Source organism: Henckelia pumila, chromosome 2 (genome assembly GCF_033568475.1).
Source record: "Henckelia pumila isolate YLH828 chromosome 2, ASM3356847v2, whole genome shotgun sequence".
Taxonomy (NCBI): domain Eukaryota; kingdom Viridiplantae; phylum Streptophyta; class Magnoliopsida; order Lamiales; family Gesneriaceae; genus Henckelia; species Henckelia pumila.
The window spans coordinates 162997398-163013764 of record NC_133121.1 but is presented as its reverse complement, the minus strand read 5'-3'; the positions used below and the strand labels follow the sequence as shown (position 1 = coordinate 163013764).

The window sequence follows — 16367 nt, the reverse complement described above, 5'->3', positions numbered from 1 at the left end:
TAATAGATTTGAGTTACATAATTACCACAAATTACAGCTTTTAATAAAACATAAATCTCTTGATCCTACAATTTGTAACAAATATTATTTTATATTTTTCAATAAATATATAACATATGTTATTGCTTTAAAGTTGTTAATTAAAAAATAAATCAAACTAAAGGTATAAACATATAATATCACTACAAAGAAACGTCGATAAAACCCGTCAAATATCACCAAAAAAAAAAAAGAGTTAAAGATGTAATATTTCCACTTCAGTAACTAATTAGATATTGAATCAATGACTGAAGTTTAAACTTGTTCGTAAAAAATATAAAACTTTATTTTAATAAAGCTAAACATTTAAAATTTGATAGCTTCGATCTCAATCAAATAAAATTATTGTTAAATGCAACGCACGTACATTTTTTTAATTTTAAAAAAATATATAACTATAATTAATATTTTGAATATATTTATATCTTTATTCATTTTTAAATCTAGGATAAATATATTTTTGTCTATTTATATACATCTTTTAAGTTATTAAATTTAAAATATATTATTAATTATATTTTATTATATAAATGATTTTCCAGTCCGACCGTCTGATTAAAACGGTTAAGACTAGTTGGACCGTTTTTTCAAAATAAACCGATTCGATCACCGGTCCGGTTATAAAATCATTGATTAATATAACACGACATGAAGAGCTCATGATATACAAGTTAATTAAACAAGTTTTTAGAAAACACAAACACTAGTATGGATGAAAACAACAGTGGTAAAAGAATATTATCAAATCTACAGAATATAGGACAAAATTAATATCAAATCTAACGAAACAATACAGCCGTAATGATTCGGTTTTGCTCTAAACCTTCCCAAGTCCTAACAAATTGAACAATATGTCTTTCAGATTTGGTTTTGCCCCTGAATTTTATGTTGGAAGCATATCTAGACAAACTCTACCATATAGCAACTGATAAATTAGAAAACATGGCAAAATAGCAACTTGGAACAAACCATATTGGACAAGGCTGAAAAGAAGAAAAGAACAGACAGAATGAGTGTGATCGAAAACGAAGGGATGACCGTCACTGCTTCTTCGCTTTAGATGTGCCCCCTTCCCAGCACATTCGCCATAAGAACACTACAATTAAAGAAGAGAAGTAAAGAAGAGAAATTGATTTTTTATGAGGTAGTATGGAGCATATATATATCAAACTTTTAATAATCTGAAATTCTCAAAAAATTGACAGCAAATCCTGAAATTAATATATACCAATTCTAATTCTAATACATCTAAATATCCAAATTAAGCAAGTAGCAAAACCCGCTGCAATTATTTAACTTTCAAGGTCTTATACTAACTAGTAATCTCGATCAACAGCAGCATAATTTAAGACTCTACAGCAAAACCCTCACTCAGTTACATGGACTGTATCATTATTATTCAAAGTACGCCGTTAGCCTAATTCAAGTAAAGGAATGATAACACCTCCGTTGTCGTAGGGGAGATTAAAACGCCAAAAGGCAATTTGATCCATGCTCATAGCACAGGAAAACCAATGTTATGTGCAAGATAGGAAAATGTAAGACAATATAATGTATCTCTCTTGTCCAAGGGAAGAGCCGAAGAGGATAGGTACAAGTACTTACAAAAATTCTCTATTGCCACCAACACAGAGTTCCTATCTTTAGTTTAGTTTCGAATTAAGGTAAAAAAAAAAATAATAATAATAATATTATTATTATTATAAAGAATTGTGCCCCGGAATAAATCACACTTTCAGATATCTTGTCCAATATAGCATGTCATCAATTATGAAATAGAGATGCCATTTGCAGATAAAGGATATAGACAGAAAAGCATCAACCTTCATCCATCGCGATAAGGGAAGCTTGAATGTGCTGACTATATTCGCTAATATCTTCTACTCTGTTGAGTTTCAATTTCATTCATACAATCTAAGAGCTGCATGAGACCTCTATAGCAACAATATGCCAAAGCAACTACAACTAGAGCAACCATAAGATACAGAAGAAACCGTTGAAATTCAGCTACAATTTTCTGAAAAAGAATCAGTTTATTCAAGTCACAAGTTCGCTAGAGAAAGTAGACCAACCTGAAATTTTGATATTTTCTCATCTTCAGTTACCCTTTGTTTTTGCTTTCTACATTTTGCAACATTATTAGTCATGTCCAGCTCCTTCACCTTCCAAAAGTGTGGATGAATAATATTAGTAATTTTTTTTCTTATGATTGTAAGCCTGGTCCACAAAATTCATCATGCTGCACTTCAATTTGAAGCCGATTGATTATAGATTAGTTCAATGACCATTTGAGATTGAGTACGAAAAGTTGTAAGGCTGAAGAATTCTAAACTACGGATGGGGCAGAACCACAAAAGGCGATTAATTTAATAGCTCACAAGCCAAAAATTGGTGGAAAGAAATTAAGAAATAAACAAAACAGGAGAAGGCACGGGTCAGAAACCAACAATTGAAACTATAGCTTGAAAACTAGAGCCACATCAAGATAAATGCTTTACAACCGTACATATGAAATGACGGAGGCAGGAAAACAAGCAGCATGAAACGGTTGTGTAATACAGAAGAGACAGCGACAGCATATTGAGCGGCATCGTTGGATCTGAAGCTCACCTAAGCAAGACCATTCGGATCCATGCGCGTTCTGGAGATAGGACCGTACATCTCGAATCTGGACTTGAGGTCCAACACCGAGCAGTCGCTTGGCACCCCAATAACGACAACCATCGTCTGAGTGGTCCTCAAAGTCTTATCACACCGTGAATATATGCCTTCCGTTTGGAAGGTATCTTCATGTTTATATAATCTTATATGAAGATTAATGTTAACTCATGGATAAATGTCAAACTACCCGCCCGCCCTTACACAAGCAAGAAATTCTTAAACTTCATGTTTTTAGGTAATGTTTGGGTAAGCGTGTTACCACCTGGATGATGAGTTTACCTATTTTATACACGAGGATGTGCATCACTGTCACCTCTTGGATATGAAAATAATAATAATAAAATAAAAATATGACAATTTTAGGCGTATGGCATAATATATTAAGTATTATTTTATTTTCCACAAATATCTGTACACACGTTGACTTACCTTCAAGATATGGACAAAACCATTATGAATCTCCTCCCCTTAGTAACAAACACTTGCAAACTATGATATCGTCACCCTAAAAATGAATTATTGAAGGTAACATCTCAATTCATTGAAGAACGCACCTCCAAGTCCTTTAAAAAAAAACTCACATCTATCAAGAAATTCTCCAGCTTGATATCGCAAAAACCAATTTTTCTAGTTCAAGAAATGAATGGATAGCAAAGATCAGATATGACACCCTTTTCAATATTTTGATGGCCTCAATCCAGGTTAAATGTAGATCTACAGAACCATTTATTTAATTTAACAATATAAAAATACATGGTTTTCCATGCTCATCTATAACATGTTTCATATTGCAAAAAATGAAAACATACCAAGATAAAGATTAGAATAAGAATGAGCTTGAGTACATACTATTTGGCTTTGAATCACCTTAAAAATTGATAGTTTTATTTAAATATAATATGCCCAAAGAAAACAAATAACTTCTACGTTAGAGACTAGATCATCCTTTGGTCATGACAAACTGAATTTTAAAGTTGCAGGCAAAGACCATCAACTTTGGTACTATAGGCATAAGGCCTTGCAAAAACCGGTTCTCGTTCAGGTTTAATTAACAAAATGTTAATTATCACTGACACCAATATAATAGCATACAATATTAATTATAACATGAAAGAAATAAACTAAAATTATAAAATCATATTTTTAATCGAAAAAAAACTTGCCCAAAATGGAAGGGAATAAATATCACAATTTCCAAAAGTTTTCACGATGGCAACTTCATCCGGCAATCTATGTTCATTATCCGGAGGGAAATTGCAGAGGTACAACTGATTCCTGGGATCAATCGATATACACTCGTTTTTCATAAAACTCACAAACTGGTTCGCAACTACGTCATCCAATGATCAATATAAATCTAATACACCTGTATAATTAAAGAAAATTTACAATATAATTTATAAAAAATAACAAGAAATACGTACGTAATTACTTGCTACAGTTTTCAAATGTGTTCCAATTAATCTTTCCACCAATGGGAAAAGAGCACAATGTCGTTTAACCTCTTTCGAAAACAATAATTGGTCTAGTGCACTAAGTATTCATTAATTTTTTTAAAACAATAACAATACAAAGGAAAGAAAATCATATATATTAATAGAATAAATATTAATCCGTATAATAAATAATTAAGTAACCGACATATATAAATGTGTCAATATACGAACCATTTTTTTCAATATTATGATGCATAATGTAACAAAAGATGTCTCCACGTCACTTATGCATGTGCGATTCCTGCAGGTTGAACGAACATAAGTTTTTTTTAAAAAAAATTACAATGTTTTTTTTATCAGACAAATTAAGATGATACGGAAAAAATGATTACATCCCAAAAACGAATGGAAATATATTTGACAGTTCCTGAATTGATTGAACATGAGATCATCCAACATCTACAGAAAAATTAACAATATATCATTTTCATATTATAGAAAAATCAAAATCTCATAGGATTAGAGAATTGAAAGAATACCTTATTCTCAGTATATTTGAAAATATGAAAGTATTTATTGGCAATAAGGATGTCAAAACTACTTGTTTGCTTATAGTTGCGCTGGGCAAATTGGAGGTCTCCTCTCTTCAAATTTCCAATAATCTGATAGCCTGAGTTTGGATCAGAAATCATGGCACTCAACTCATATTCTTCATGCTATCTTAATGACAATTATGTTTGCGGTGATGATAACAAAAAACACTATTTTTCAAAAATGGAGATGAAGAATATGGGTTGTGTCATGGTTTTTAATCCAAACAAACCACTTAGCGGACTGTCAGATTACTGAAAATTTGAAGAGAGGAGGCTATCTAATTTGCCCGACACAGCTATTAGCAAACAAGTAGTTTTGTCATTCTTATTGGCAATAAGGAATTTCATATTTTCATAATATAGTGAGAATATAATATTTTCAATACTTTAATCCTATGAAATTTTGATTTCTATATAATATGGAAGTGATATATTAATAATTTTTCTAAAAATGTTGGACGATCATGTGTAGTCAATTCAGGAACTGTCGAGTATCTTGGGACTAATCTTTTTTCGAGATGTAATCATTTTTTCCATATCATCTTACTTAATTTGTCTGATATTTTATTTATTTATTTTCAAGAAAACATTATCATTCTTTTGTACAAAATTTATGTTTGTTCGACCTGTAGGAATCGCACATACACAAATGACGTTGAGACATTTTTCGTCACAGTATGCATCTTAATATTGAAAAAAATGATTCGTAATGACACATTTATATATGTCAATTACTTAATTATTTATACGAATTAATATTCATTCTATTAATGTATATGGTTTCATTTCCTTTGTATTGTTATTTTAAAAAAAAAATTAATGAATACTTGGTGCTTACTTTTCTATTCACAGGACCAATTATAGCTTTCAAAAGAGGTTAAACGACATTGTGCTCTTCTCGCATTGACGGAAAGATTCATTGTAACACATTTGATAGTTGTCGCATGTAATTACGTACATATTTCTTGTTATTTTTTTTTCATTATACATGTGTGTTAGATTTATCTCGATCATTAGATGGCGTAGCTGCGTACCAGTCTGTGGGTTTTCTAAAAAACGAGTGTGCACCGATTGATCCCAGGAATCTGGTGTACCTCTGCAATTTCCCTCCGGATAATGAACATGGATTGCCGGATGGAGTTGCCAATGTGAAAACCATTGAAAATTGTGATATTGATTCCCTTCATTTTAGGTAAGTTTTATTTTAATTAAAAATATGATTTTATAATTTTAATTTCTTTTATTCCATATTATAATATTGTACGCTATTATATTGGTGTGAGTAATAATTATCATTTTGTTAATTAAACCAGAACAAGAAAAGGTCTTTGCAAAACCTTAGCCCTATGGTATAGTACCAGAGTTGATCGCATTTGCTGCAACCCCAAAGTTCAGTTTGTCATGACCAATTATTATCTAGAGGGTCATTTAGTCTCTAAAGTTGAAAGTACTTGTTTTCTTTAGACATATTATATTTAAATAAAACTTTAAATTTTTAAAGTGATTTAAAGCTGAACCGAATAGTATGTACTCGAGACTCGAGCTCGGCTCATTCTTATTCTAATTTTTATCTTAGTAACTGAATTATAATTATGAAATGATTTCTTTTGTCGATGTGAAACATGTTACAGACGAAGCATTCAAAATCATGTATTTTTATATTGTTAAATAAATGGTTCTGTAGATCCGTATTTAACCTGGATTGAGGCCATCAAAATATCGAAAAGGGTGTCATACCTGATCTATGTCATCCATTCATTTCTAGAAAAATTGTTTTATTGCGATATCAAGCCGGAGAATTTCTTGACATGAGTTTTTTTTTTTTTGAAAGGACTTAGATGTGAGTTTTTCAATTAATTGAGATGTTAACATCAATAATTAATTTTAGACTAACGATATTATAGTTTGCGATATCGCAAGAGTTTGTTACCAAGGGGAGGATATTCATACATGGTCATGTCCATATCTCGAAGGTACATGCGCAGAGATAGTTTTTTAATAATAAAATAGTACTTAATATATTATGTCATGCGCCTAAAATTGTCATAATATTATTTAATTATCATTATTTTCAATTTCAGATTTACGAGATCGAGATCGAGATTACGATCCATAACAAGAGGTGACCGTGATGCACATCCAAGGTAGGATGTGTATAAAATAGGGAAACTCGTGATCAAGTTGGTGACGCGCTCACCCAAACACTAACTAAAAACATGAAATTCAAGATTTTCTTGCTTGTGTAGGGGCGAGGCGGGAGCGTTTGACTTTTATCCATGAGTTAATATTAAACATCATATAAAGGAATATAAACACGAAGATACCTTCCAAACTCAAGTCATTAGGCATGTATTCACGGTGTGATAAAACTTTGAGGACTAGTTAGACCGAAAATTTATTTCTTAAAAAATGAAGAGAAATGAACCATGAATCATAGAAATGCTTAAACATCCAGCAATATTAAAACGGGAAAAGAAAAAACTTGAAGATGTCCTGTCCTTCAACTTATTATTCAAGAATGACCAATATGAATGACCATCAAAATGATGAACATGATGGGTAAAACTAAAATAGATGCAGAAGCAAGCACAAAAAAATAAGACTACACGATCTTAGAAATCTATATGAGAAAAAAAAAAATTGCCCATTTTAGCTTTCTGAACCATAACTAGTTAAAAAAAATTACATTTCCCAATTTCGAAATAAGTTAAAACAGTTTCACCACCATCTTAATTAAAACCAAAATTTACAAAGAAGCAATAGTTAGTGACAAAAACAAGGTACCTCACTCCAAGCATAGCAAGAAACTTCAAGCTACTGGAACGAGGGATATACTTGCATGAAAATAACCATAAAATTTATACAAGTCATCATTAACACTCAATTTTTATACTCTGTAACAAGGGAGTGCTACGGCAAATAACATAATTGAAATGAATAGGAATAATAATGACCAAATAGAACTCTAGCTAGCTATTAACATGATATAAAGTGATGTGAGTTTAATTTAACCTGATTGACGTTGATCCTACGGTGCCGTCACCTGTATTTGTACGCCAAGTTCTACTGAGCTATCCATTTCCAGCCAGCAGCTACGAAAAGCAATACACAAAATTTTTTAAAAAAATATTGCAAAAAGTTAGTATTGCTGACCACCACAAGCCGACAACACAACCGTCGGCGAGGGACAGAAGATAACGATGGTGGGTAAAGTAGATCCGCTCAAGCTCAAGGAAACAGTGGAGCAAAAAACCAGCGCCCAAGAAAGAGGCCAACAATGGCGACAACAAAGAGAACGCAAAAGGAAAAGAAACAATCACAGCCGTCCCTGCGCGCGAGCTTGACAGGGCAGTCACAAACATGAAACACCAAAGCCCAGGAGCTCCGCTTGGTCATGGCTTCCAAACGTTTTTAGACCAGGATCACAAGAGATATGAGCAAGAGAATTTGGTGGGGGGGTCGTTAAAAAAAAATTTGAGAAATTAGGGCGGCGGTGATAAATTCCCCACTTGCTATTTATAGGTGAAAAGCCCTAGTTTCTAGGTAGTTGCAGGACAAATCCAAACTTGATTTATTCATGATTAATTATAGGATTAGTGAACAGAGTTGTAATTTATTTATGGAAGTTAGATATTTATGCTCTATGTTTTGTTATTTGCATTTTATTTGTCAGTAAATTGGACACATATACATAAAATAAAGTGTAGATAACATAAAATGGAGTGTAAATATCAACTCTCTTTATTTATATATAAATATAAAATTAGTTAGTAAAATATAACTTATAAAATTAAGGGTCATTTAAATATATAGACATGGTCTTGTTTTTAATTTAGTGAAATGGACTCTTAATTTTTTAATTCAGTCAAAAAGTATCAATTTATAGGTAATTTGGTATTTCCATTATAAATATATTTTTCTGAAAAAAAAAAGACACTCATTTCTCGTCCTCTCTCCTTATCGGGTTTCAAATCTCGCTTCCCTCTCTCCTCCCGGGTTCTTACCACTATATCACCAATGTTTTTATTTATTATTACTAGTAAAAATATATATATATACAATTATAAGCCTATTTTTTTATTTATTTATTACTAGTAACAAAATATATATGCGAAAGTTGTGACTTTTTTTGTATTAATTACTTTATATAAAATTTACATGTATGAATCAATAATAAAATTTTTTTATTAATATGTTTCTATTTCTATTTATTTATGAAATGAAATTTATAATTAATTATAATGATTTTTATTTATTTATTTGTAGTGAGCCAACCCGCGAGCTGGCCCACCTAATCCGCAACTCAACTTGGGTTGGCTTGGGTTGAAAATTTCCAGCCCGCCGGAACAGTGGGCCGGCCCGTGCTCGACCCACCAAAAGGTGGATTTTTTGTGGGCCGACCCGTCCCGCCATGAGTTAGCTCGTCTGACAGCTCTAACACCAGACATATTTTCAAAGTCACCCAAGTTTTGGTCAACCAAGCTTGGGTAGACCCAGAGCTTGGGTCGACCCAAGCTTGGTCGACACCCAAGTTTGGTCGACTGGGCTTGGGTCGACCGTTATTTTCTCATATAGATTTCTAATTTTCTCATCGTCTTCACCATTTGATTTTGTTTATTAGTAGTTTATGGTAAGTGATTGTCAGATTTGGCCTCATACATCCTTCCATTTATTTCCTTGTCGAATATGAATACATGTTGTGGTTCAGGATATCAAGAGGCTTCTGCTGGTGCACCCATATACTTGTTTTAGTTACCCAATTTGCTTCCTGAAATGTTAAGGTTAATTGGTAACCTTGACCCTAGATGATTTGATGCATTTTACTTTATCAATATTAAGAAACTTTAGTCTAACAGAGTTAGTTAATCAGATGATTTGTGTTGACTGTGCACATTCAGAACCTAACTTTACGTTGATTGTGAAAATTATGGGAGTAGTGAAGTTCTCTTTAGAGGGATTTCATTATGTTGAATAAATCTTTTTATACTTCATATACACGTCATCGACTTCTGGGGCACAGGAAATATGCTATTGGAGGCAGCCTCTCTCATTTTCAGTTCCATTAGTTAAGTATATTCTTTTATGCAACTATAAAGTGAAAATTTACTATAAGAAACTAATATTAAAACCTTCATTTTTTGTGTTGTTGGCAACTAGAACTTTACTATAAGAAACTAATATGGTCTTCATTTTGTTTATTGAATAATAAGTTGAAGGACATGGCATATTCAAGTTTTTCTCCTCTCGTTTTAATATTGCTGGAAGTATAAGCATTTTTATGATTCATGGTTCATTTCTCTTCATTTTTTTAAAACAATAAGAAATAAAATTTCGTTCTAACATGGATTCTTTTGGAGATTTGGGGAATGACCAACTGGAAACTAAGTGGTCCTCATAGTCTTATCACACTGTGAATACATGTCTAATGCCTTTAGTTTGGAAGGTATCTTCATGTTTATGTACCTTTGTATGATGTTTAATGTTAACTCATGGTGTTGTGATTATTGCTCGATATAAACAATGAATCAGATTATGAACTCGATGATCTTTCTCTCACGATCAAAAATGAAAAATCACGAACTTCTCGCATTCGATAGGAATTTACAAAACAAGAAAGAAAATTAATCAAGAACACACGCGCGAATTACTTGGTTCGGTGATAATCACCTACATCCACGGGAGGGCAATCTCTTTTATTGATTCAACCAAGGTTACAATCACCAAAGCTTTACAAGAATGGAGTCTAACTAAACCAGAAAACTCTCAACACTATGATCTTCTCTATTCTTTCTATTGCTTCCTCTTGTGATCACTTTTCGAGTTCTGAATTGTACCATCCTTTAAGACCTCTGGATCATCCTTATATATATGCATGCGGAAAGATATATCTCTCCTTGAAGATTGATGGTCCCGGTTACTCTCCAACTGCTTGAGGTAGTTAGGCAATCAAGATTACAGCTGTGGCCATCAACTGGTTTCCCCACCACCTAAAAACTTACAAGAGTCAATGAGTAAGTCGATCTTGAAGACACTTTATACCACAATTCTTCACCTTGTCTTAAAGATGACTGCCCTCCAACCCCCTTCGACTCAAGGGTCTTAACTCCTATCTTCAACATTTATTAACCTCAAGTAATGAGTGTGCTTTCCTTGAGGTAATGCTTTTGTCAAGACATCTGCTGGATTGTCTTCGGTTGAAATCTTTTCAATTGTTATTTCTCCCTTTTCAAAGATATCTCTTAGAAAATATAACTTGACATCTATATGCTTAGTCCGTTCATGGTACCCTTGGTGCTTAGATAGATGTATAGTACTCTGATTGTCAAAATAAATTGTAAATTGATCTTCAAACATACCAAACTCAGCTGATATTCCCCTTAACCAGATTGCCTCTTTTACAGACTCTGTAAGCGCAATATACTCAGTCTCTGTTGTAGACAATGCAACCACAGATTGAAGATTTGCCTTCAAACTAACAACTGTGCCAAATATTGTAAACACATACCCTGTCAAAGATTTTATTGTGTCCAAATTTCCTACAAAGTCTGAGTCTACATATCCCACCAAAGGTTTGGACTTTACATCTTGTCTTTTGAATAACAATCCTAAGTTTGTTGTCCCTTTTAGGTATCGAAAAGTCCACTTCAAAGCTTCCTAATGCTTTATACCTGGATTGGCCATGAATCTAGAAATAACACTGATGGCATATGATAAATCTAGACAGCTACAGATCATACCATACATTACACTTCCAACCCCACTAGCATAAGGAAGCTTAGCCATCTGTTCTATTTCTATTTCAGTACTGGGAGATTGCTCATTAGATATTTTGAAATGTTGTCCCAAAGGTGTTGCAACAGCCTTTGACTCACTCATATTAAATCTCTGGAGTACCTTTTTAATATAAGCACTTTGGCTTAGAAATAAGGTCTTACCATTTCTGTCCCTGTAGATTTCCATTCCAAGTATCTTTTTGACCTTTCCAAAATCCTTCATCTCAAACTCAGTGTTGAGTTGTTTCTTTAACTTATCAATCTCATCCTTGTTAGCACTTGCAATTAGCATATCATCAAAATACAAAAGCAAAAAAATCAAAACTTTTCTTCCAACTCTTTTCATGTAAACACAGCTGTCAAATTCACTTCTTGTAAATTGTTCTTTTCTTCATGAAGTCGTCAAATCTCTTATACCACTGTCTAGGACTTTGCTTTAGCCCATAAAGTGATTTTATTAGCTTACATACCTTGTCTTCACTTCCTGGTGTTAAAAAACCTTGAGGTTGCTCCATGAAGAGTGTTTCTTCAAGTTCACCATGAAGAAAAGCAGTCTTGACATCTAGTTGTTCTAGTTCAAGATCTAGTTGAGTCACCAAGGCAAGCAACATCCTAATAGAGCAGTGTTTAACAACCGGAGAGTAGATCTCATTAAAATCCACTCCTTCTATATGTGTGTACCCCTTAGCAACTAGCTTTTCTTTGAATTTCATGTCCTTGACCTTTGCATTCTCATGCTTTATCTTGTAAATCCACATACACCCCAAGATTCTTTGACCTATAGGTTTCTTCACCAGCTGCCAAGTATTGTTCTTTATCAAAGAGTTCATTTCCTCTTGCATTGCTTCCTGCCAAGACTTTTTCTGTTTACTAGTCACAACTTCTTTATAGCTTGTTGGTTCAGAAAATTCTATCTGCTCAGCCGTGAGAAGTGCATATGAGACTAAGTCTGCTTCAACCAGCCATCTTGGTGCTTTTATTTCTCTTCTTTGTCTGTCTCTAGCTAACATATATGTGCTAAGATCCTCTTCACTCTGAGGTTCATTTGTTTTATCAGTTTCTTCATAAACAGTTTCATAATGAGTTTCCTTTCCTTTGCTTATACTGTCTTCTTGTGACTCCACCTCAATCTGAGATTAATCTGTCTCATTTGATCTGTTTTTTCTTGAGCAAAACCTGTCTTGTTCTCAACAAATGTAATATCCTTTGAATTAAAACACTTTGGACCATAGACCTCCAAATTCCATACCTTGTACCCCTTAACTCCTTCTAGATAGACTATGAGTACACATCTCAATGATCTAGCATCTAGCTTATCTTGTTTGATGTGAGCATAATCTAAGCATCCAAACACCCTAAGGTTTTGGTATTCAGCTGTTTCCCACTCCACCTTTCTATAGGTGTCTTAAAATCAATAGCTCTTCAGGGGCATCTATTGATTAAGTAGGCTGCTATCGTCACAGATTCTCCCCAAAAGGACTTAGGCATGTTTGCATTTAAAATCATGCATCTTACCCTTTCCAAGAGTGTAAGGTTCATCCTCTCAGCTATTCCATTTTGTTGAGGGGTTTCACGTACTGTTTTGTGTCTGGAAATTTCATAAGACCTGCAAAGTTCTTGAAACTGCTTTGAAAAATATTTCAGGCCATTGTCAGTCCTAAAATGCTTTAGTTTTCTTCCTAGCTTATTTTCTGTTGTGATGAGTCATTCTTTAAACTTATCAAAGGCTTGATCTTTTGTTTTAAGTACATAAACCCATACCCTTCTTGAATAATCATCTATGATTGATATAAAATATCTTCCCCTACCACGTGTTGCTATTTTTGAGGGTTCCCATATATCAGAATGCACATAATCGAAAGGTGTTTTGGTAGTGTGCTTACTTTCTGTGAAATGCTCCCTCTTAGACATTCCTAGAATGCAAGTTTCACAAAGATCAATATCATGAATTTTTTCCCACACAATAGGTTTTGATTTGCTAATTCATGCAACCCTTTTTGACCTACATGTCCTAATCTTAAATGCCATAACATAGATTTATCAGCTGTGTTTTGCAGTAAAGAACTCCACCTACTACAGTGTTTCCTAGGAGAACATACAAAGCATCTTTCCTAACAGCCTTCAAGACAACTAATGATCCCTTAGTCACTTTTATTAATCCATTTTCTGATTTAAAAGCATAACCATTTGATTTTAGCAAACCAAGTGATATTAAATTTCTCTTAAGTTCAAGGATGTACCTGACTTCATTTAGTACACGATCCACTCCATCATGAGTTCTCAAACTGATGGATCCAATCCCTTTCACCCTGCAAGATTTGTTGTTTCCCATAAGAACCAGCCCTCCATCAAATTCCTTTAGCCCTTCGAACCATGATTTGTTTGGGCATATATGAAATGTGCATCCAGTGTCCAATATCCATTCATGATCAGATTCTTGTTTAGACACCACCAAAGCCTCTGCTGAATCATAGCTTTCTGATGCAATAACAACCTCAGCACTTTCCCTTGGTTTCTCATTCAAGTTCTTTCTTCTTTCAGGACAGTCCCTTTTGAAATGGCCTTCCTTGTGGAATTGAAAACACTTAAACCTTGTACGGCTCTTAGATCTGGATTTATCCCTTTTGAACTTTTGAGTTCTTTTATCTGGTCTGCCTCTCACGGTTAATATATCACCTTGAGACTCAGTTTGATTTAGTATTTTCCTCTGTAGCTCCTTAGCTTGTATAGCAGATTGAACTTCCTCTAGAGTGATTGACTGCTCTCTACCATATAACATTGCATCCTTGAAGTTTTCATAAGATTTTGGAAGCGCTTTTAGTAATATCAGAGCCTTGTCTTCCTCTTCCAATTTTATTTCAATATTCTCCAAATCGTCTAGAATCTTGATGAACTCATCAATCTGATCTATCAGATTCTTTTCTTCTCGGATTTTGAATGAATAGAGTCTCTGCTTCATATAGAGACGATTTGCTAATGAATTTTTCATGTACAGGTTCTCAATCTTGAGCCACATTGCAGCAGCTGTTCTATCCTTAGCCACTTCTCACAAAAGCTTGTCTCCAAGACATAAGATGATAGCACTCAAAGCCTTTTTTTGTATGTCAACTTTTGCCTTTTCTTTTCCCTGTTCCTCATCATTTGTTGAACCAGATGATCCATCTTCTTTCTACAGCACATCAATGAGGCCTTGTTGAATCAAGATGACCCTCATCTTGATTCTCCATAATCCGAAATCATTCCTCCCGGTGAATTTCTTGATATCATACTTCATTGTTCCCATCTAGCAATTCGATCTTCCCACGGACGGCGCCACTTGTTGTGATTATTGCTCGATATAAACAATGAATCAGATTATGAACTCGATGATCTTTCTCTCACGATCAATAATTAAATTTTTTATTAATATGTTTCTATTAATATTTATTTATGAAATGAAATTTATAATTAATTATAATGATTTTTATTTATTTTTATTTATAGTGAGCAAACCCGTGAGCCGGCCCACCTAATCCGCAACTCAACTTGGGTTGGGTTGGGTTGGGTTGAAAATTTTCAGCCCGTCAAAACGGTGGGCCGGCCCATCCTCAACCCACCAAAAGGTGGGTTTTTGGTGGGCCGACCCGTCCCGCCATGGGTTGGCCCGTCTAACAACTCTAACACCAGACATATTTTCAAAGTCACCCAAGTTTTGGTCAACCAAGCTTGGGTAGACCCAGAGCTTGGGTCGACCCAAGCTTGGTCGACACCCAAGTTTGGTCAACTGGGATTGGGTCGACCGCTTTTTTCTCATATAGATTTCTAATTTTTCCATCGTCTTCACCATTTTGATTTTGTTTCTTTAGAGCATGACAGAAGTTGTGGTTGAGGATATCGAGAGGCTTCTGCTGGTGCACCCATATGCTTGTTTTACCTACCCAATTTTCTTCATGAAGTGTTAAGGTTAATTGGTAACCTTGACCCTAGATGATTTGATGCATTTTACTTTATCAATATTAAGAAACTTTAGTCTAACAGAGTTAGTTAATCAGATGATTTGTGTTGACTGTGCACATTCAGAACCTAACTTTACGTTGATTGTGAAAATTATGGGAGTAGTGAAGTTCTCTTTAGAGGGATTTCATTATGTTGAATAAATCTTTTTATACTTCATATACACGTCATCGACTTCTGGGGCACAGGAAATATGCTATTGGAGGCAGCCTCTCTCATTTTCAGTTCCATTAGTTAAGTATATTCTTTTATGCAACTATAAAGTGAAAATTTACTATAAGAAACTAATATTAAAACCTTCATTTTTTTGTGTTGTTGGCAACTAGAACTTTACTATAAGAAACTAATATGGTCTTCATTTTGTTTATTGAATAATAAGTTGAAGGACATGGCATATTCAAGTTTTTCTCCTCTCGTTTTAATATTGCTGGAAGTATAAGCATTTTTATGATTCATGGTTCATTTCTCTTCATTTTTTTAAAACAATAAGAAATAAAATTTCGTTCTAACATGGATTCTTTTGGAGATTTGGGGAATGACCAACTGGAAACTAAGTGGTCCTCATAGTCTTATCACACCGTGAATACATGTCTAATGCCTTTAGTTTGGAAGGTATCTTCATGTTTATGTACCTTTGTATGATGTTTAATGTTAACTCATGGTGTTGTGATTATTGCTCGATATAAACAATGAATCAGATTATGAACTCGATGATCTTTCTCTCACGATCAAAAATGAAAAATCACAAACTTCTCGCCTTCGATAGGAATTTACAAAACAAGAAAGAAAATTAATCAAGAACACACGCGCAAATTACTTGGTTCGGTGATAATCACCTACATCCACGGGAGGGCAATCTCTTTTATTGATTC

At 33.8% G+C, this 16367-nt stretch overlaps 1 long non-coding RNA gene across 3 annotated transcripts; it reads right to left on the bottom strand.

The window, feature by feature from the left end:
- Window positions 1–767: 767 nt before the first annotated feature.
- On the bottom strand, window positions 768–8200 carry LOC140882092 (uncharacterized). Of its 3 annotated transcripts, none has more exons than XR_012150130.1 (3): window positions 2112–8200; window positions 1863–2056; window positions 768–1135 (listed from the first exon to the last, which is right to left on the bottom strand). It is a non-coding gene; the product is annotated as an uncharacterized lncRNA (long non-coding RNA). The 3 variants fall into 3 exon arrangements; XR_012150131.1 differs by lacking the exon at window positions 1863–2056 and having other exon boundaries at window positions 2112–2201; window positions 2650–8200; XR_012150129.1 differs by lacking the exon at window positions 1863–2056.
- Between the last annotated feature and the right edge of the window lie 8167 nt (window positions 8201–16367).